This window comes from Callorhinus ursinus, unplaced genomic scaffold (assembly GCF_003265705.2).
Source record: "Callorhinus ursinus isolate GAN/ISIS: 27379988/994484 unplaced genomic scaffold, GSC_fseal_2.0 scaffold15, whole genome shotgun sequence".
NCBI lineage: Eukaryota > Metazoa > Chordata > Mammalia > Carnivora > Otariidae > Callorhinus > Callorhinus ursinus.
Window position 1 is genome coordinate 27265643 of NW_027397077.1, and position 19225 is coordinate 27284867.

At 54.3% G+C, this 19225-nt stretch overlaps 1 long non-coding RNA gene across 1 annotated transcript; it reads right to left on the reverse strand.

The window, feature by feature from the left end:
* Positions 1-848: 848 nt before the first annotated feature.
* On the reverse strand, positions 849-6966 carry LOC141374249 (uncharacterized). Its single transcript, XR_012380993.1, has 3 exons — positions 6832-6966; positions 5471-5632; positions 849-1248 (listed from the first exon to the last, which is right to left on the reverse strand). It is a non-coding gene; the product is annotated as an uncharacterized lncRNA (long non-coding RNA).
* Positions 6967-19225: the final 12259 nt, after the last annotated feature.

Sequence of the window (19225 nt, forward strand, 5' to 3'; positions counted from 1 at the left end):
TGTGTGTGTGTGTGTGTGTGTGTGTGTGTGTGTGTGTGTGTGTGTGTACACATACAGAAGGAATGCTGGGAGGAAGGCCATAGTCCATTTTACCTCTGCGGAAGAACTTCTAAATTATTTTCATCTTTTACAAAAGGGTATGTTTATAAATATTACATGTGAAGTTTTTTTTTTGAAACTAGAATACCAGAAGAAAAAATTTTTAAAATAACCATTGTTAGGGGCTTGAGACCTTATTAGATGCAAATGTTCTAGGAACTCAGGAATGTTTGGATCCTGCCAAACCAGGGTCGCTCTCCTTCCCCTCTGCCATACACCCTCCTGTCCCACAAAGTCCCTCTGGGAGATGAACTCAGATGAGTGATCAGGGAAAGAAACTAAAAGTGGCCCTTTTATTATGAGCTGGGCTTCATGCCCAGGCAGCCAGAGGCCTTGGGCAGTAACTGAGCTGTGGGCCCACGACCCACGTGGGCTCCTCCAGCCCACTGAGCCCTGGCCTCATGTCTGGCTGTCCGCTGGGCCTGATAAGACCAGAGTGTCAGAGATGCCCACGAGGAGTGGAGAAGAGCCAAGGTCGGCACACAGGCTCGGGGAGGTAGGCCCGGCCTCCCTCAGCAACCCAGCCCTTGAGAGGAGGAAGCCACACCCACGGGAGGGCGCCTGCCCACCAAGAAGCCGAGTTCCCTGTTGGCATGCCCTCCTTGGGGAGAGGGAGGGCAAAGGAGGCAGGGAGGAGTAGAGGATGGTCTTTGCCATCATGACGGTTTCCTCCAAACCTCTAGACCGGTGCTGTCCTGTGAGGCAGCCGCTAGCCCCATAAGGCTACTTAAATTTAAATGACTTTAAATTAAATAAAGGATCCAGCTGCTCCGGTGCACTACACACACATCACGTGTGCGGTAGCCACGTGGGACTGGGGAGACCATCTCGAGCGGCCCAGATGGAGCGTGCCCGCAGTGACGAGGGACGTTCTGCTGGGCAGGCCTGCTCCAGGCGTTCCCGGCCATGTGCAGGTGCAGGGACTGAGGTGGGCCCCCCAGGCTGTGCATCTGGTACGGGAGGTGTGGGGGTGGGAGCAGTGAACCTTGTTCTTCTGTTCTGGACATCATCAGCAATTTCAAAATGTCTCAGATTCAGCGTACCCCAGGAGGCCCGGGCCAGATGTCTGCAGTGCGGTCTCCCTCCCGGGGGGCTGGGGGTGCTGGCCTCCTTTGTTCAGTCCCCATGCTCTGCGGGGGCAGTCCGGGTCTGAAACAAAGAAATTTCCACCTGTCTCCCCTTCAGGATTGCACAGAAGGAAAGTGGACACCTTTGGGACCAGGAGGGACGGCGCCACACCCAGAGAAGTCTGGCTTCTGCCTGTGTCATTACACAATCCTGCTCTGTTAAAACTCTTATGTGATCCCCTGAAGATCAAGTTTCCAGTCTCACACCCAGGGTCTTCTCGATGACATTCAGCACTCCAACACACTGCCTGCTTAGAACTCCTACCTTCTGTGCCTTTGGCGGGAGAGTACCCCTTTGTGATTCCGTTCTCCCCAGAGGTTCTGCCCCCAGCCCTTTCCCTCACTATCTTACCCCGAGGCTGTCAACGGATTACCAAGGACTGAATCTGGCTCATAGATGTGGATTATTTGGTCCATATAACCCTTGGGCAAAGCTTGAATTCAAAAAGGGCCTCAAAAAAACAAGAAATTTCACATAAAACCCCAGATTTCTGGCTTCCTTCAACAAACCAGAAGCTCTTACAAGTCCAGGCCCATCTTCCCGCATGGCAGTAAGCCGGTGGGAGCCTAGAGAGGCCGCATCTTCTTCCAGCAGTGCTATGGGCACTTGCACTTGTCTCAGGCCCCGCTACTCCCTGGTGCTGCCGCCTGACCCCCACAGGCATTAGCGTAAGGGACTCTGCTCCCACTGTCCACTGCCCAAGGGTCCTCCTCTCACTTCCCCCTGGGGGCTCCCTGGGTCCTCTCACGCTGGACTTACTGCCACTCCTCCCGTCCTCATTTCCACCACTAACCTAGACCTCACTTGGCTGCCCAGCAGCACCTCTACCTTACCCTGCACCCAAACGTCATCTCCCCTTTCTCCACAGGTGTGCCTGCCACCGTGGCTCCAGGGACGGGAGCTCCCTGCACGGGCCAGAACACCAGGGGCCACCAGCAGACTCCACAGCCCAGCCCTCTCTTCAGTACAGTGCCCCTCAACCTCTGCTGCACAGTCTGACCTTACCTAGAGTAGCGCGGTAGCTTCCTCCTGGGCCTCCCTGGTAACAGCCGACAGCCATTCATTCATTGGGAAAGTAAGCATTGAGCACCTCCTATGTGCCAGGCACTATCCCAGCGGCAGTGACAAAAATAGATAAAAATCTCTGTCCTCATGTGCCTACATTCTAGTGGGGACGAAATAGTTTAAAAAGAGAGAGAGAGAGAAAAGATACTCATGTGTGAGATGGTAGTAGGTGCCATGGAGAAGAACTAGAAGGGGAAGGAGGGTCGTGACGGGGGTTGTCATTTTAAATAGGTGGTGAGGAGAGGCCTCGGGAAGAAGGCAACATTTCAGCCATGACCTGAAAGAGGTGAAGAAGCGAGCCGTGTGGATATCAGCAGGCAAAGCAATTCAGGCAGAGGGAAAAGCATCTGCAAAACCTCAAGGCAAAATGGGCCAGTGTGGCTTGGTCTAGAAACCGCCAAGAGCTCGCGTGGCTGGAGTGAGGAAATCGGGCGAGGTGGGTGTCTCAGAAGACAGATCAAGGAGGTGTTTGATGGGGAAATTGTGTAGAACCTGGCAGGCCACTGAAAGGACTTTGTTTTCTATGCTGAGAGAAATGGGCTGTTCTCAGAAGGTCCAAGGCAGAGGCGAGAAGTAATGGAACAAGTTTTATCAGGATCTTTCTGGCTGTGGTGTTGAGCAGAAGCCGAAGGGGCCAGGACTGACACAGGGAGATCGGTCGCAGGCTGCTCAGTGAGGCAGGCAGGAGACGCTGGGCTGGCACGGGTAAGTAGAATGGAGGGAAGGAGAGAGGAGCCGTGGCTTTCTGGACCCAAAGACAGTAGCACCAAAGACATCTGCAGACGTGTTAGAGTTGGGATGTGGACGCAAGCACCATTTGAAGGCACTGGCAAGGTCTACCACTACATATCTACAAGGACAGTGTTGCCATTAATTACGATGGCGGATTTATTATGTTCTAACCACCGAGCCCAGTGCTTTACTAGAACTGCACAGCTGAATCCTCCTGCAAACCTACACGGTTGGGACTCGTGCCCCGCTGGTCCATGCACCGGGGAGACGATACAGGGAAGACGAGAAAAGCAGGGCTGGAGCACCTCACCGCTGAAGCTTGCGGCTTCCCCAGCCAGCCTATCTGGCTCCCATCCCGGTTCTGCCACTCTCTAGCGACAGCATGTCGGGGACTTGATTTCACCATCGCTCCCGTTATGGCTGCCTAACAAACCACCCCAAACCTCACAGCAGTCATTGCATTACCGAGCGTGCTCTGGGGGCTGGCTGGGCTTGGCTGGCCAGTCCTCCCTTCCTCCCGAGTCCTTGGTGTGGCTACAGTCAGGCAGGGGCCAGGGCTGAGGTCAGCTCCAAGGCTTCCCGACTCCTGTGTCGGGTGCCAGGACTGGGGATGCTCATGCTCCCAAGATGAGAATGGCTGGAGCTATTGGGGGCCCTCTGAAGCCTCTCCAGTATGGTGGCTTTGAGGCACCCCAACTTCTTTAATGGAGGTGCAGGGCTCCAAAGGTACATGTCTCAAAAGAGGCAGAACCCGGAGGAAGCAGCTCCAGCATCGTGATCTGGTCTCAGAAGTCACACGGTCATCTCTATTCTATTCCGTTCCCCAGAATTGAGGTGCTAACCCAGCCTATCTATAGTCAAGGGGAAGGGGATTAGACTCCATCTCTTGGAGGGAGCAAAGAATTTGCAGGCACATTTTAAAGCCACTATAATAACCTCTGTCCCTCTATTTCCCCATCTGTAAAATGGGGAAGATTATAATAGCAGTCTGCCTCAAAGTATGAAATTATTCAGGTAAAGCATTTATACAATGTCCCATACATAGTAAATATAGTGGGTTTTTTTTTTTTTTTTTTGGATTTATTTGTTTTGAGAGAGAGAGAGCGTAGGCAGGAGGGGCAGAGGGAGAGAGAATCCCAAGTAGACTCCATGCTGAGCGTGGAGCCTGATGCAGGGCTCAATCTCAGGACCCTGAGACCACGCCTTGAGCTGAAACCAAGAGTTGGATGCTTAACCAACTGAGCCACGCAGGCGCCCCAGTAAGTACTGTTTTTTTTTAAACAAATGATTGATCATTTCCTTTAGATCGAACTCAAATAACTTTCAAGCCAACAACCTGGCTTTTTCCAGATCTTTAGACATCCACCAGGGTTTTGGCTTAGATGCTCTGGATTCTTTGCAGGTGTCAGCCAGCCCAGAAGGGGCTCCCAGGTGAGCAGCACCTGGCTGGGACTGGGACTTGGGCCATCTGGGTTCAGCTCCCCACCTGGCAGGTAGGGGTTAATTCATTCTGGCTTGTTAGTGAATTCAATTGTGGAGCAGAGGTCTGCGGCTTCCAGCCAAGTTCCCTGCTCCCCTCCCAAGGAGCCATGTCAGAAGAGGGAAAATAATTAGTCATTAAAACGAGTGCTTCAGGAACATGCCAAACTTCAAGCCCCCATCTCACAGCTGGGTGACATCCCGACATTTAAAACAGTTCCACAGCCCCCTCACAACACTCATGACGCACCACCCATCTGGCTTTCCAAGTCATGGCCCAGAGGACCCTGGGGCTGCCCTGCTCACTACAGGCTTCATGTGCCCTGGGGTTCCATGAAGCACTCACTCTCTGTCATCTATCTGGCAGAAGTGGCATTACACAGAGACTGTCCCATGCTAACAATACCTAAATCTGGTTTTGGGTACTATGTACCTGTGTGTGTTTGTTACTGATGGTTACTGATCAATAAGTGGTTGCCTCCCACCCACGAAATCACCAAGTTGCTTACCTATCCATCTTCCCACCAACCCACCCACCCATTTTTTCATCTGTTCATCCATCCTTACAGTAACCTATTCATCTACCCACCTTCCTTACATTTATTCACCTGTGCATCCATCTATATACCAACCAACCTATTCACCCAGGCCACCATCCAACTGCCTCCAACCCAACGCATCTCCTCATCCAGACACTTAGTGAGCACCTACTCACCATTTATGTACTCATTAATTTCTCCAGCAAACATTTATTAGCAGCTACTACTATTCATTCAATCATTCATTCATTCATTCAAGCAACATGTAGAGAACTTAGTATCTCATTTATTTATTCAGCAATGACCACCTACTGTTTACATACTCACTTAATAGTGATGAGGCAGCCACCATTTATGCACTTACTCCACAAACACTTTAGCAACCACTATTCAGTCAGCAAACCAGCGAGCCTTTATTGAGCACTTACTAATGCCAGAGGCTGTTCTGATCGTTTGGGATCCGGTGATGATTAGGACAAAGGCCACGTCTTTCAGCAACAAACAGCCCAAGCCAGCAGACAGACCCATCAGCAGTCGCGGTACAAACACACACAGGTATGGAGTCTCCAAGGAGGTGTACAGGATGGAGTCTGGAAGATATAGAGAAGGCTTCCTGAGGGAGCTGTGACTCGCTTGTGGGCTTGAAACTCAGGCCACCTTGGATCCCAGCTCTGTGGCTCTTGGGACTGGCCATCTGAATGTCACTTTCCTCACCGGAGAATGGAGGTAAGAACAGCAAAGTGGAATGAAGATCATAGTGCTTACCATGTAGAATCGTGAGGAAGGAGGCATATATGGTTGCTGATCAGTAAGTGGTTGCTCTCAGTACTTGAAGCCCTCATGGCAGTCAGCCACTGAGAAGGGCTGGAGGGAGGGCGCTCCAGGAAGCAGGACCGAAAGCCGAGGTCCAGAGGCCAGAAAGTGTTGCTGAGTGCAGGGCAGGGGCACCGGGGACTACATGTGATTTAGGGGTGCTACAAGAAGTGGTGTGAGAAGGGGGCGCCTGGGGGACTCAGTCGCTAAGCATCTGCCTTCGGCTCAGATCATGATCCCAGGGTCCTGGGATCGAGCCCCACCCTCTCCCCCTCCCCCTGCTTGTGTTCCCTCTCTCGCTGTGTCTCTCTCTGGCAAATAAAAAAATCAAATCTTAAAAAAAAAAAAAAAAAAGAAGAAGTGGTGAGAGAGGAGAAGGAAGGGGAGGAGGGGCTGGGGAACATCTGGACCGTAGCATTTAGGACAGGATTCTCAAAGTTCGTTCCCTGGAACACAGCATCAACATCATATGGGAACTAGAAATGCAAATTTGGGGGTCAGACTCCAGACCTATGGGATGAGACACTTGGGGTTGAGACCCCATGTCCAGTGTGTTCGCAGGCCGTCCAGGTGCCTGTGATGCACTTGAGCCTGATCTAGGGGGCGAGGGGTTATCCGGTACTGGTAGGGGGGTAGGGAGGATCCTGGCAAGCCTTCCCTGGGGAAGAGGCATCAACAGATTTGTTTTCATTACCAAACAATAAACTACCCTTTTTTTAAAGTTTATTTTTTTTTTAGTCCTCTCTACACCCAATGTGGGGCTTGACCTTATGACATACTCTTCAGACTGAACCAGCTAGGCGCTCCCCAAACAATAAAATACCTTTAGTTGCAGGTTGTTGACAAGGGGAATGAGGGGCAGGGAATGTAGGTACCAGAGAAAACCCAGCTCTCCTGCTGGCACAACTATTCCCTGCCAGCTTCCTAGGGAACAGGAGGGGGGGGGGGGGGGGGGCAGGTGTGAGGAAGCACTTGCCTTGGGGACCGCCTACTCCTGAAGGCCAGGGACAGCTTCTGGCTCCGACCTGAGGGCACCCGGCCAGGATTCAGCCAGTCCTGGGGGCTCTGCCTCCCACCCGCCATGCCCCAGCCTCTGCCTGTCGCACACAGGGGTGTCACAGGAAACAATGTGCCTTTGCGAGCTGCCTGGGCTGCGTTGGCAGTGGCCTAGCATCAGGCATCACAATGACTCTCATTTCCTAGGAAACAAGGAGTCGCACTTGTACCTTTGCTGGGAGCCTCCGCATTTGGAGCCATCATGTGACTCAGGGAGCTATTTTTAGCTTCCCCCAGCCCTGTGTTGTAGGAAGAATGATCGGATGAAAATACTAAACTCATTAAAAGCCTGGGGGATGGGGAGGGGAGGAGGGGCTGCCAGAGCAGGGAGTCTGCAGCCTCCAAGATTCCAGCCCAGGCTGAGCAGTGCACAGGTGATGGCGGCAGGGACCTGGCATTTCCCCGGGGTCTGGGCCCTGGGGAGGTGGCTGGGAGAAGGGACTCACCCTCATTCCTGGGATGGCTGGTTTGCAAGATGGGCCAGGCACCGTGCCCCACATTTTATCTGCATGGCTTTATTTCTGCCTGACAACGCTCCTAGAAAAGAAGAACCCCATCCCATTCTGTGGAGGAGCAAACCAAGGCTCAGAGGGCTTAAGGAAGTTGCTCGAGGTCATTGGCTAGGAAGCCAGGACTCCCAGACTGGAACCCAGGTCACCGGATGCTGGAGCTTGCTCCTTACCCATCCTGCCAGAGGGAATCCTACCTGTACCCATTAGCTGCTGGAACCAGGGAAACAGGGCCAATTTCACAGGCGCGCCAGCCAAGCAGTCATACAGGGCACACGCTTAGAAGGGTCCCGCCGTCAGTTTAGTAAGCGCTGTTACCGTCTCGAAATTCTCCATCATTCTTAAACAAGGGGCCCTGTATTTCCATTTTGCACAGGGTCTAGCAAGTTACACCACCTGTCCCACTAGAGAATTCTCCTGCCTTCTTCACATGCCCCTCTGATCTGCACACTAGATGAGTTTCTCAGTTTAGTTTTCTTCCTCCCATTCAGGATAAAGGAGGACTTTCTTTTTATTGTGTTCATGGTGAAGACCCAAATGCCAGAGTCACCCAGACGTGCATGTGTTCCAATCGCAGCTGGGCCACTTACTGGCTGTGTGTTCGCAGGAATCCGCTTCTCCTCTCTGAGCCTATTCCCTCATCTATGAGGGAGGTATGAGGAACTGCCCCATTTACAGATGCAGAAGGATCAGCTTGGAAAAGAAAGTAACGTGTCCAAGGTCACAGCCAGAGAGCAAGGCAGGCAGGATTAGAACCCAAGCCTGACTGCAAGTCCAGGGTGAATGTCAGCCCCCCGTCCTGCCCTGAGCAGGCAGCATGTCCCCTCATCTCACGCAGAAGGGTGACCTCAGGTTCCCACTGCTGCCCCTTCACCCAAAGGACTCTGAGCCTGATGTGGGGTCACGCAGAAAGGCAGGATAGGCAGACAACAGGCCAGTGGCCTCGTGCCCAACCTCCAGACACCCATGCAGGGAACCTCCTCCTTGCTCCTTTAGCCAAAGCATGTTTCAAACATCCTCAGGCAAACCAGCTCCTCCCACACCAGCGCACCAATTTCCCAGCCAGCCCCAGTGGTTCAGAGCCTCAGATCGGATGTCCTTCTATAGAGGCACTGAGGAGAAAAAGCTGGAGAAGGTCCCCGGGGTGGAAGGGTTGCTCAAGACAGACCCATCTTTCTTTGGGAAAGGATGTAGCCTTCAGAGTGGTGGACAGGATGACCACAGGGGGACCGGACGGTACAGAGAATCATATTTGCCTTTGAAGGACGTCCAGGATCAGGGGCCCCAAACTGAGTCAGTTGAGTGAGCTGCTGCCTCACCTACGTCCCTTGGGCCCTCACCTCTGCTGGCATCCAAAGGCTTCTCAGGCAAGCACCTGAGACCCTCTGTCTCAGACCAGGGTGGGAACCCCTGGTCTCAGAAGTGAGCCTGGCCACGCAGAGACTATGCAGTTCATGCCCCCCCAGGAGCCGCCTCAAGCAATGACAGCGGGGAGGCAGGGTTCAAATGCCTGCTGCCTCGCACCTCAAGTGGGACGATTCTAAGGTGTGTTCCCCACTGTCTCCCTGGGGACCCGCCGGCGCTGAGGCCAGTTGCCCGTGGCAACAACCTCCTCATTACTGTGTCCTCTCTTAGTTGCTTTCCCTTCCCCATCTCACTTCCCTACACCTCTGCCAGTGTTTCTGGGGCTCCCCTCAAACCTTGACCTCAGAGTCTGCCTCTGAGGGAGCCCGCCTCACCACAGAAAACATTCATTCATTTGTTCATTCATTCATTCATGCTACAGAATGTCTGCCATTTTATGAGCATAAAAGTTATTTCCTTTACTAGAAAACAGGAATTGTCATCCAGTTAGATAACATTCATGCAGCACCGCCATGGGCCCAGCCTCTGATGCTAGCCCCACCTCAGGTGTCTGGGAGGCAATGGATACAAATAAACCCAGAAACCTTTACCGAGAGTGTCCCCTGTGCCAGGCCCCGAGCAGAGACCCTCCACAGGCATCTCTTCCACCATACCCATAATGACCCGGTAAAGTGGCTATTTTTAGCCTCCTTTTTCAGACAGAATTGAACCGTCAGAGAGGCCAAGTGTTTTTCCAAGGTGACATGACAAGGAAGCAACAAAGCCAGGATCCCGGCAAGATCTGTGGAAATCTTGAGTCTGCTGGACCTTGACCTAACTGCCACACTACACAACAGCCCACCCTCCCCACTGTGCCCCGGGCTTCCCCCCACCAGCCACGCAGCCCTAATATTCACCCAACAACTATGGAGTCAGCTACAAGTGGGGGAGCTCAGGCCAAAGGGACTCAGGCCCAGAGTCTGTTCTCTCCTTCTCCCTTTACCAGCTCTGTGCCCTCAGGCAAGTCAGTGCCCTTCTCTGAGGCCCAGACTCCTCGTGTCTAAAATGGGGTGGTGGTGAGGGTAGTTCTTTGTACTGTGATAATGAACGGATGCCTTAGGACTACCAGAATCCAGACCTGGCCCCAGTCGCTGTATCTAAAGAAACAGGTGAACGTGTTGGTGGGAGGCCATTTCCAGCTGTGTTCCCAGAAGTGTCTGGGAAGCAGTGGGCTGAAGCCCAGATGCCTTTCCCATGGAAAACAGTGTTCCCAGTCCACAAGACCCTCTTAGAGCCACCAGGTCCCATGCTTCTAGCTGATTCGGAGGTTTATACCCACCTCGCTCCCCCACCAGCCAGCCCCTCTTCCATGAGAAAAGACTGAGGCCTAAGAGGTAGAATTCACAAGGCCAAGAACACAGGCAAGCCCCCAAGTCAGGGGCCCACCCAGTGTGGGGAAGCGGAGGGAGGTGGGCAGGAGCTTTGGGACAGCAGAGACTGGTGATGTCCCCCTGAGCTGTCGAAGGCCCCGGAGGCAAGAAGAGTCTGACTCCGCCACTGTCTAGGTAGGTGGCCTTGGGCAAGTCTCCTCTCTGGACCTCGATGTCATCATCTGTGAAATGAGATACTAATCAGCAGTATGGGGCTGTGGTAAGGATTGAGTGAGATACTATGTACAAGGGCCTCAGCTCAGTGTCAGCCTACGTAGAACCCCTGGAGGGGCAGGGCATGACGAAGGGTGGCCAGCCGTACTTTCCATACGTGACCACAGCAGTATCTCTAGTTTGCATACACTGCTTACAATGGGACTTTGACCCTTCTCCCATCAAGAAGTAGAGACTAGGGGCACCTGGCAGGCTCCGTCGGTAAAGCACGCAACTCTTGATCTCAGGGTTGTAACTTCGAGCCCCACGTTGGGTATAAAGATTACTTAAAAATAAAATCTAAAAAAAAAAAAATAAGTAGTGTCCATGTTCTCTCTTCTCGAATCTGGGCAGGCTCTGGTTTCTGTGGAAGTGACACTATAGGACTTCCAAGGCTGGGTCAGAAGACAATACACCTGTCCCAGCTCTTTGAGGACACTCACTCTTTGAACCCAGCCACCATGCTGTGAGGAAGCCCAGTCAGCCCCGTGGACAGACTCCCAGGGAGAAGAACCAAAGCTTTCAGTCAGCAGCCCTGGCTGAGCTCCCAGCCACCAGGAAGCACGCACTTGCTGGCCACGTGACTGAATCATCTTGGATGCACACCTGCCAGCCCCGGCCAAGCTGCCTCAGCTTTTGTCACATGGAGCTGAGGAAAGCTCTCCCCACTGAGCCCTGTCCAGATCGCAGATCTGTGAGCAAAATAGATGATGGTTGTTGTTTTAAGCCACTAAGCTTAGGGGTGCTTTGCAGCAGCAGAAAACAGATTCAGAGAGGTTAGGGGACTCACCTGAGGTCACAGTGCTGGTCAGCGGAACTAAGCCTGAACCAAAGTCCCCAGTGTCTTGGGGCAATTCTCCCTTTCACAATCCATTTTTTTTTTAAGATTTTATTTATACATTTGAGAGAGAGAGGGAGAGGGAGGGAGAAGCAGACTCCCCGCTGAGCCGAGAGCCTGACATGAGGCTCGATGCCAGGACCCTGGGATCATGACCTGCACTGAAGGTAGACACTTAACCGACTGAGCCACCCAGGCGCCCCCACAACCTTCATTTAATATATGAGGACATCAGGGCTCAGAGAAATTCAGCAACACACTCCAGGTCACAAATATTATGGGCTGAAGTGTATCTCCCCAAAAAGAGAAGTTGAAATGTAACCTTCCCCACCCCCCACCCCACCCCATCAGCCCCATACTTCAAAATGTGACCTCATTTGGAGAGAGGGTTTTCATAGAGGTAATCAGGTTAAGATGAGGTCATTAGGGTGGGCACTTATGCAATATGACAAGTCTTATTTTTTTAATAAAAGGAAATTTGGACACAGATCACACAGAGAAAAGACCATGTGGAGTATGCCATCTCCAAGCCAAGAAATGCCCGAGGCTACCACAGTCTAGGAGAAAAGCCTGGAACAGATTCTCCCTCATGGCCTTCAGACAGAGTCAACTCTGCTGACACCTTGATTTCAGATGTCTAGCTTCCAGAACTAGGCGACAATAAATTTCATCTGTTTGAGACACCAAGTTTGTGGTACTTTGTTACTGCAGCCCTAGGCAACTGATAACAGCTGGTGAGTGGGAGTCCTCCCCAAGTGTGCCTGAACTCTAATTAGCTTCTACTGCCTCTCCCCTGAGGCATTCCAGGAGGGCTTCCTGAAGGGAGGGGCGTCTAAGTCCTGAAGGATGCAGAGGAGTTAGCCAAGGGGTAAATAAGGAGGCAAGGGTGTTCTCTGTAGAGGGGCAGCTTGGGGTGCCAGGAGACCTGCTCTAGAGGCAGCACTGGCTGGAATGGGCTGTGTGTGGCAAGGGCACAAGCCAGCCCGGAGGCAGAAAGAGGATGGCCTTTGTTAATCCAGCAGCAGGCCATTTGGATGTTATCCCGAGGCAGTGGGGAGCCATCTGCCTTTTTCTCCTGATTCTTGTCACCCCAGCAGGATTCCTCTAAGAGCATTTCACACTGGGCCCGGCCCTCCCCCTCGGAGCCTGGAAGTCAGGGAATTGGTGGGTTTGCGCTCAGCGGGAGAGGCGCGCTGTCTTCACAAAGCCCCCTCAGGTCTGGGAATTAAGGGCTTCTACTGCCGACTTCCACCCTGCGGGCCCCTCAAAAGGTGTCCTCACTGCCAAGTGCGAATCCAAATAAAGAAAGGCCTCCACAGAGCTGCTGCTGGGGGTTGGGGGGAAAGGGGGTGGTTGGGGAGGCCCTCCAAGGGTGGCTTCCTGAAATCTCCCCTACAGGGTGGGACCCTCAGGTCCTAGATGTCCTCTCCCACCCCCAAAGAGCTGGCAGGTGGAGTCATTATTAAGATTCCTGTTATCTAAGCAAGGCCCCACAGGTTGTGGCAATTTGGATGCCAGAAGCCTTTCTCCTACCACCACCTCGCCCCCAAAAATCTTCTTTGCGTCTCCCAAAGTCTTCCCCAACATTCCTTTCAGATTCCAATTCCTCAGCCAAACCAGAATTTCTGAAGTGTCCCTGGGCCCCCTCCCCTCCCCAGTCTCCAGAGCTCCTCCTGCCTCTGCCAGTATCCACTCAGTTACTCACCAGTCCTAGATGAACAGATGTTGTCCACCAACACCTTACCAGGGAACTGCAAGACAGGGCAGAGACTGGGTGTCAGGAGCCCGGTGCAGGGGTTTGCCTGGGGCAAAGGAAACCCAGCACCCAACCACTCCCCCGGAGGCCCTGGCAATCTTTCCCAGAAGCTTAAGGGGTCTTTAAACCCTAAGATTCGGGCGCCTGGGTGGCTCAGTTGGTTAAGCGACTGCCTTCAGCTCAGGTCATGATCCTGGAGTCCCGGGATCGAGTCCCGCATCGGGCTCCCTGCTCAGCGGGGAGTCTGCTTCTCCCTCTGACCCTCTTCCCTCTCGTGCTCTCTCTATCTCATTCTCTCTCTCTCAAATAAATAAATAAAATCTTTAAAAAATAAATAAATAAATAAACACTAAGATTCTCCTGATGGAGACTGTCTGAGAGCCTAGAAGACTGAGTGGTCGACCTGACAGGAGCCCGGTTGGCCCTGTCAGTGGCCCGGTTGGCTGGGTTCTCTCCCAAGGGGTCCTGCTGCAGCCCCCTCCCCCTGTGCCACCCCCCACCCAGGACCCGGGGTCTTGCTCCACACAGGTCCAGAGTATGCCCAGAAGGAAGGTAGGGGCGGGTGTTTAACTCGGACCACTGTTCCTGTGTTTGTTTTGTCTTTGCTGCTGGGAAAGAATCAGGACAGAGAGCTGTCTGTGCCTTGTTCACAGCAGGCCCCAGGAGGTAGCCAGGCCCTCTGGGGTTACGCAGGGCTCAGAGACAGCCTCGCCCCTCGCTGCTGCCTGAAATCTAGATTAGGCTGGGTTTCCAGGGGCAATAAAGAGGAATGATTTCCTAGGTAGGGGCCGGAGTCTGAAGATGCTCAGGGCACCACCAGGGAGGCAGCTGGGGTGGAGCAGGTGATAATAGATGGAGGATATAGCTAAGGAGGCACCCCTGCATCAGAACCCAGAGCCCCTGCCTTAGAGGGAGCAGCCGTGGGAGGGGGCAAAGGACTGAAATGTGGGGAAAGGCCAGAGGGGCCTGGAAGTTCTATTCTGGAGGCAAACCCTGTAGCGAAGAGGTGGGGTGGCTCCATGGGGCTGAGATGGTCCAGCCAGTCCCACCAGCCCTCGGGCCTGGGGCTCAGAGTCAGGCTGAGGTTACTGTGGAGAATATACAGAGACACAGGGCAGCTTTTGCAAAACTGAATTCACGGCTGCAGATTCACCAGGGGAGGAAGAAAAGAAATCAAAGGAGAGTTGGAGAAACAGACAAAAGGAAAATTACAGGCTGAAAAAGGGAGAGAGGAAAAGGGAGGCTTGAAGGAAAAGATGATGGGAAGGAGATGAAAGATCTACAGAGAGAAAAAGACCCAGAAAGGAGGAGCAAGAGGAGGAGGGGAGGGAGGGAAGGGAGTAGCGAAGGGAAAGGGGGGAGGGGGGAGGGGAACAGGCCTACAGGGAAGAAGCAAGAAGAGAAGGGGGCAGTTGAGAGGAGGGGAGGGAGAAAGAATGGAAGGAGGAGAGGAGGGTGGGAGGGGAGCAAGTTGCAGAGGGAGAGAGGGACAGTCGCAGGCCCCAGGACAGGCCGCCGTGGGGCCCCAGGTCGCGCAGCTCAGGGCCGGGCCGCACCGCACACTACCCTCCGCAGAGCAGTGTGGGGAGCAGAGTCCTGGGACCGGCAGCCCTGAGGGCCCAGCCCCCTAACCCCGCCCCAGCGCCCTGACTCCTTTCTGCCTGGGCCAGTGGAGACAGAAACGCCAGTCTACACCCCTGCCCCTCACCCCGCGGGCTGCACCCTCCCCCAGGGGCTCCCCTGTCTAACTGACACAGCCCTGCAGCGACTCACCAAGCCCTGGACCCAGGAGCTGCCGCTGCTCAGAGCAGGCAGCTTTTTCCGGTTCTCACCAAAAGGCCGGCCTCAAGGCAAAGAGCAGCCCCATGTGAGGCCCCACCTGCCAGGGTTTAGGTCTCTGCCCACACCTGGCAGTGTGGTGTTGATGAGGTTAGATGAGGGAGGCTGGAGTGCTGCGGGATGCCATCTTTATTTCAGGGGGTCTTCACCCACCTAACATTTGGAAGTTCGATTTCTAGAGAACGAAGAACATGGAAGGACTGCAAGCAGAGAGCAGCAGGGCCCCAGAGAGGGAGCAAGAAGTCGACGTGGATAGGGGAGCCAAGAAGGAAGGGGGGCTAAAGGTGCAAGGCGTCTCTGAAGGGGAGAGACCAGAGTGAGAGGTTGGGGGGCAGGGCATGGCGGTGCAGGGGCAGGCTGCACACGCGGCTTTCAGTGCGAGCAGAGGCGCCGTATATCATCCCATGGGCCTTACGAGTCAGCAGGTTCTGGCTCTGCCCCTCGTTACCTGTGGCTTCGGGCAAATGACTCCACGTCCTGGGACCTCCGTTTCTTCGTCTATGAAATGGGCATAGCCACAGCCCGGACTTCATGGCTTACCGTAAGGGTGTGGTGTGAAACGTCCACAGCGCACACAGCGGCGTGGGGCACACAGGGAGCCCTCAGTGACTAGAAGCTATGACAGAGCAGGGGTGAGTGGAACCAGGTGGCGAGAGGGGCATGGGAGGAAGCCTCTAGGAGCCCCTTTGGCCTGGGCCACCATTTTGCCTGCTCGGAAAAACTCAGCCCCAGGCTGGTGGTCACAGGAATGCTGCCCTGAACCCTTTCCATACTTTCTTAATTTCATCCTCACGCAGACCCTAGGAGGTGGGATCTGTTCTCATCTCCATTTTAACGAGGAGGGGGGCCTCGGCTCTAAACACCTAGCATGCCCACTGCTGTCACAAGGCTAATAAGCCGTTGAGCTCAGGTGCCAGAGGGGGTCCAGAGAGTCCTCTCTGCCAAAAGCACGCTCCATTCCAGCAGAAAGCAGCCTCAGTCTCTCTGAGATGAACGTTCTCCCCTCAGGCTTCGAAATGCTGGCTGACCCCACTGGACCAGCTAACAGAATGCCTGGGGAACCTGCCTGGCTGTGCGGAAAGCCCCAGGCCCAAGCACAGGAATTCAGTGAGTGAGACCCCTCCCTTCCAGGCTTTTCCTTGACATTCCTCTCCTCCGCCTTGGAGGAGGAGGAGTTGGCAGCAGGAAAAGCCTGCCCACGTCCAGGTCACTGATGCTCATGCCAGGACGGGCATCGAGCAGGGGCATGTGCGCTGGGCAGGCGGGATCCAGAGAGCAGAGGGGAGGGGCCGGGGCACAGAGGGGGCCCAGTGTTTTCTCCCAGGCTGCTTGGAACAGGATGTTCTGAAGTGAGGAGGCAAGCCAAGAAGCAGGGCATGTGTGTATGTGAGCATGCATGCGTGTGTGTGTGCGTGTGCACGTGTAAGGTGAGTGGCACTATGAGATGTCGGGCAGATTCTGAGCAGATGGGGGAGGGTTAGGCGTTTATCTGAGCAGAGCAGGTGGGAGCTAATGATGGAGGATGGAGTGGGGGAGCCAAGGGGGGAGGGAACGGGGGAGGGGAGGGGCATCTCATGCTCTCCCTGTCCCCTGCCTCCTTCCGCTGAGAAGAGCACAGGGGTGCTTTGCTCTGAGCAAAGCCTCATGGAGCATCCAGGTGGTGGGGGTAGAAAGCTGACCAAGGTCTCCCCCCCTCGTCTCCCTGGCCATCAGCCTGCGGCTTCTCTGGCTGACAAGTGGGTTTTCTTGGAGTCACACGTCAGCTTATTTCCCACCGCACACCCATCCTTCCTGATGAATCAGGAGCAAGAGGCTGATTTGGGACCGCTACTTCTGGACATTGCTGCAAGGGGTTAAGGCATGTTTCTGGTGCGATTTAGGGTTGTTGTCTTTTTGTCGGGATTCACTAATGATTCATTTGGTTCCATAAGAAGGCAGCCATTGTCTTGGTGTTGATGAGGTTAGATGCGGGATGGTGGTAGTTGGCTGGTTGTTATTGGGATTGACCGGGCCCCAGACTGTGGGAGCATAATTACGACTGACTGGCTGACTGAAACTGGGTGGATGGATTGAGCTTGATGGGTTAGGTGACTAGTTGACCAGGAGACTGACTCAGCAGCTACAAGTCTGACTGGCTGACTGGTTGATAACAATGAGCTTGGTGGGTAGTTGACTTGTTGGCTGCCTAATTCAAACCGACTGGATAACTGGGTGACTAACGATGATCTCCTAACCAGTAGCTTTGAGCGATGATCTTGCCTGAATGGCATTAGCTGACTGGGGGCGTGGCTGTCTCCTTCAGATTGACGGGATGACTGGATGTCTGACAGCGACCCCAGAGCCTTGACTGATGGCCTTTATTGCACCCTTGACTCTCAGCTGGCTGGCCAGCTGCTGTTCCTTTGTGGCTGTGACTGACCAGGCCACAGACTGGAGCTGCCAGTGACTAACGGAGACAGAACAACAGGCAGAAACTGACTATGCCCAACTGACTGGTCTGGCTGGGTGACCTGACTCTCTGCCTTAGTCCTCGAAAATCGACTGTCCAGCTGCCTGGATTGCCACAGACCACCTGACGACCACCTGACCACCACCTGCCTGACTGACCGGTGTCTCAGAGTCTCGCTGTGAGACAACACTCTACCAAAGGACGCACCTTCGTGTGCTGACTGGCTGACTGATTTTGATTGGCTGTTGGGTGACAGACGACTACTACGGACTGGCTGGCTCTTTGAAGGGGGCTGCCTGACCCTGCCTCGACTGGCCGGTTGGCCGACACTTTGAGATTGACCGAGTGGGGGAGACCGGCTGACCACGACTGAGTGACCACCACGTGAGTGACCCCGTCTCACCACGTAGCCCTGACTGTGTAACGGAGTCTGACTCTGAGACAATGAACAATCGATGGACTGGCTGAGCCGGGCTGGCTGGCTGACGGGCTGGCTGTGACTTGACCCCTGGGGTGAACAGCTGTGACTGGGTGTAGCTGAGTCCAACTGTGAGTCAGAGGCTGACTGCCTGACTAGCTGACGGGTGGAGGCTGGCCGGATGACTGGCTGACTCGTGTCGTGAGTGGCCCTGCCTCGCTGTGTGGCCCTGGCGGCGGGTCAGAGTCTGACTGTGAGACCATGACAGACTGACTGACTGACTGACTGACTTTCCTGGCCGACTGCCTCTGGGTCAGCCTGTAAACACAGCCCCTACCTGTCCCAGAATCATGAGGGGCCCTACAGGGAGCCAGCCCGGCCTGAGGGACAGAGCGGCTTCTGTGGAGCAGCTGGGGCGGGAAGACGAAGGCAGGAGCGCCAGAGGGGGAACGGGAATAGGCCCTGCCCAGGGCTGGGCCCAGATGGAAAGTTCTCCACCTCACCCTTGCAGGGGCTGGGTCATTGGCGCACATTCTCTGAGCTGTGTTTTTGGCTCTAGTCTTATAGCTCCTTTATTTGGGGGGAATGGGGTGGGGGAGGGGAGGGAGCTGGGGGAGCCTATGAAAATATTGAGCCAATAACTCACCGACAGGACTCCGGTTATAGGAGCCTGGTGCGGGGAGGGGAGGGAGGAAAGCCAGGTGGGGGTGGGAGGGCTGGTTAGGGGGCTTGGACTGGGGCCAAACTCGGCCCTGGAAAATTCAGGCCTTGTACTGCGGAGCTGGGGAAGCCTTAGGAAGGAGCAGCGGGTCTGTCAGGCACACCTCTCTTACTTCCTCCATTTTATAGCTGAGGAAACAGAGGCCCCACAGCCCTCAGGGCCCAGGGTATTTCCCAAAACCTGGCGCTCCGGGGCCTCCCCACCAGAACCCAGGAAAATGGTGAACTCTAGCCCTCTCTGTCTTGCCCCAGCAGGCACTGGGCAGCCAGTTTTCAGGGGCAGAGGTGAGGACTTTGGGCAAGACACTCGGCCTCCCTGAGCCTCAGTCTGCTCATCTGTGAAACGTATTTCTAACGGGAAGGCATTTGGCAGAACTCTGATGCCTCAACCACCTGTTGTATGCGTGGTTTCCTCACCCACAAATGTGAATAATATCAGTAATGGCTCTTACTCTACAAGCTTCTCGAGAGAGAGAGAGGAGAAAACAGAATCCAGACAAAGACTTCAGCTCAGTGCCTGGCACTTAGCAAACCAAGAAATGTGAGTTTTCATGATTACTAATACTCATCTCCCGGGGATATGTGCGGATTCATGAAGATCTTTCATGCGCATGTACCTGGGAAGCCACGGAGCTCAGCCCCAAAGTGGTGGAAGGCAGCTGTGCACCTAGCAACCGCTCCTTCCTTGAGCCTGGCTAGGCTGTCCCCGGACGCCCTGAAATGCCACGGGTCCCTCCAAGGGATTCCACAGACTCTCTGCCGGCTTCGGCTGCTCCTGACGCCACAGCCGCTGGGGCC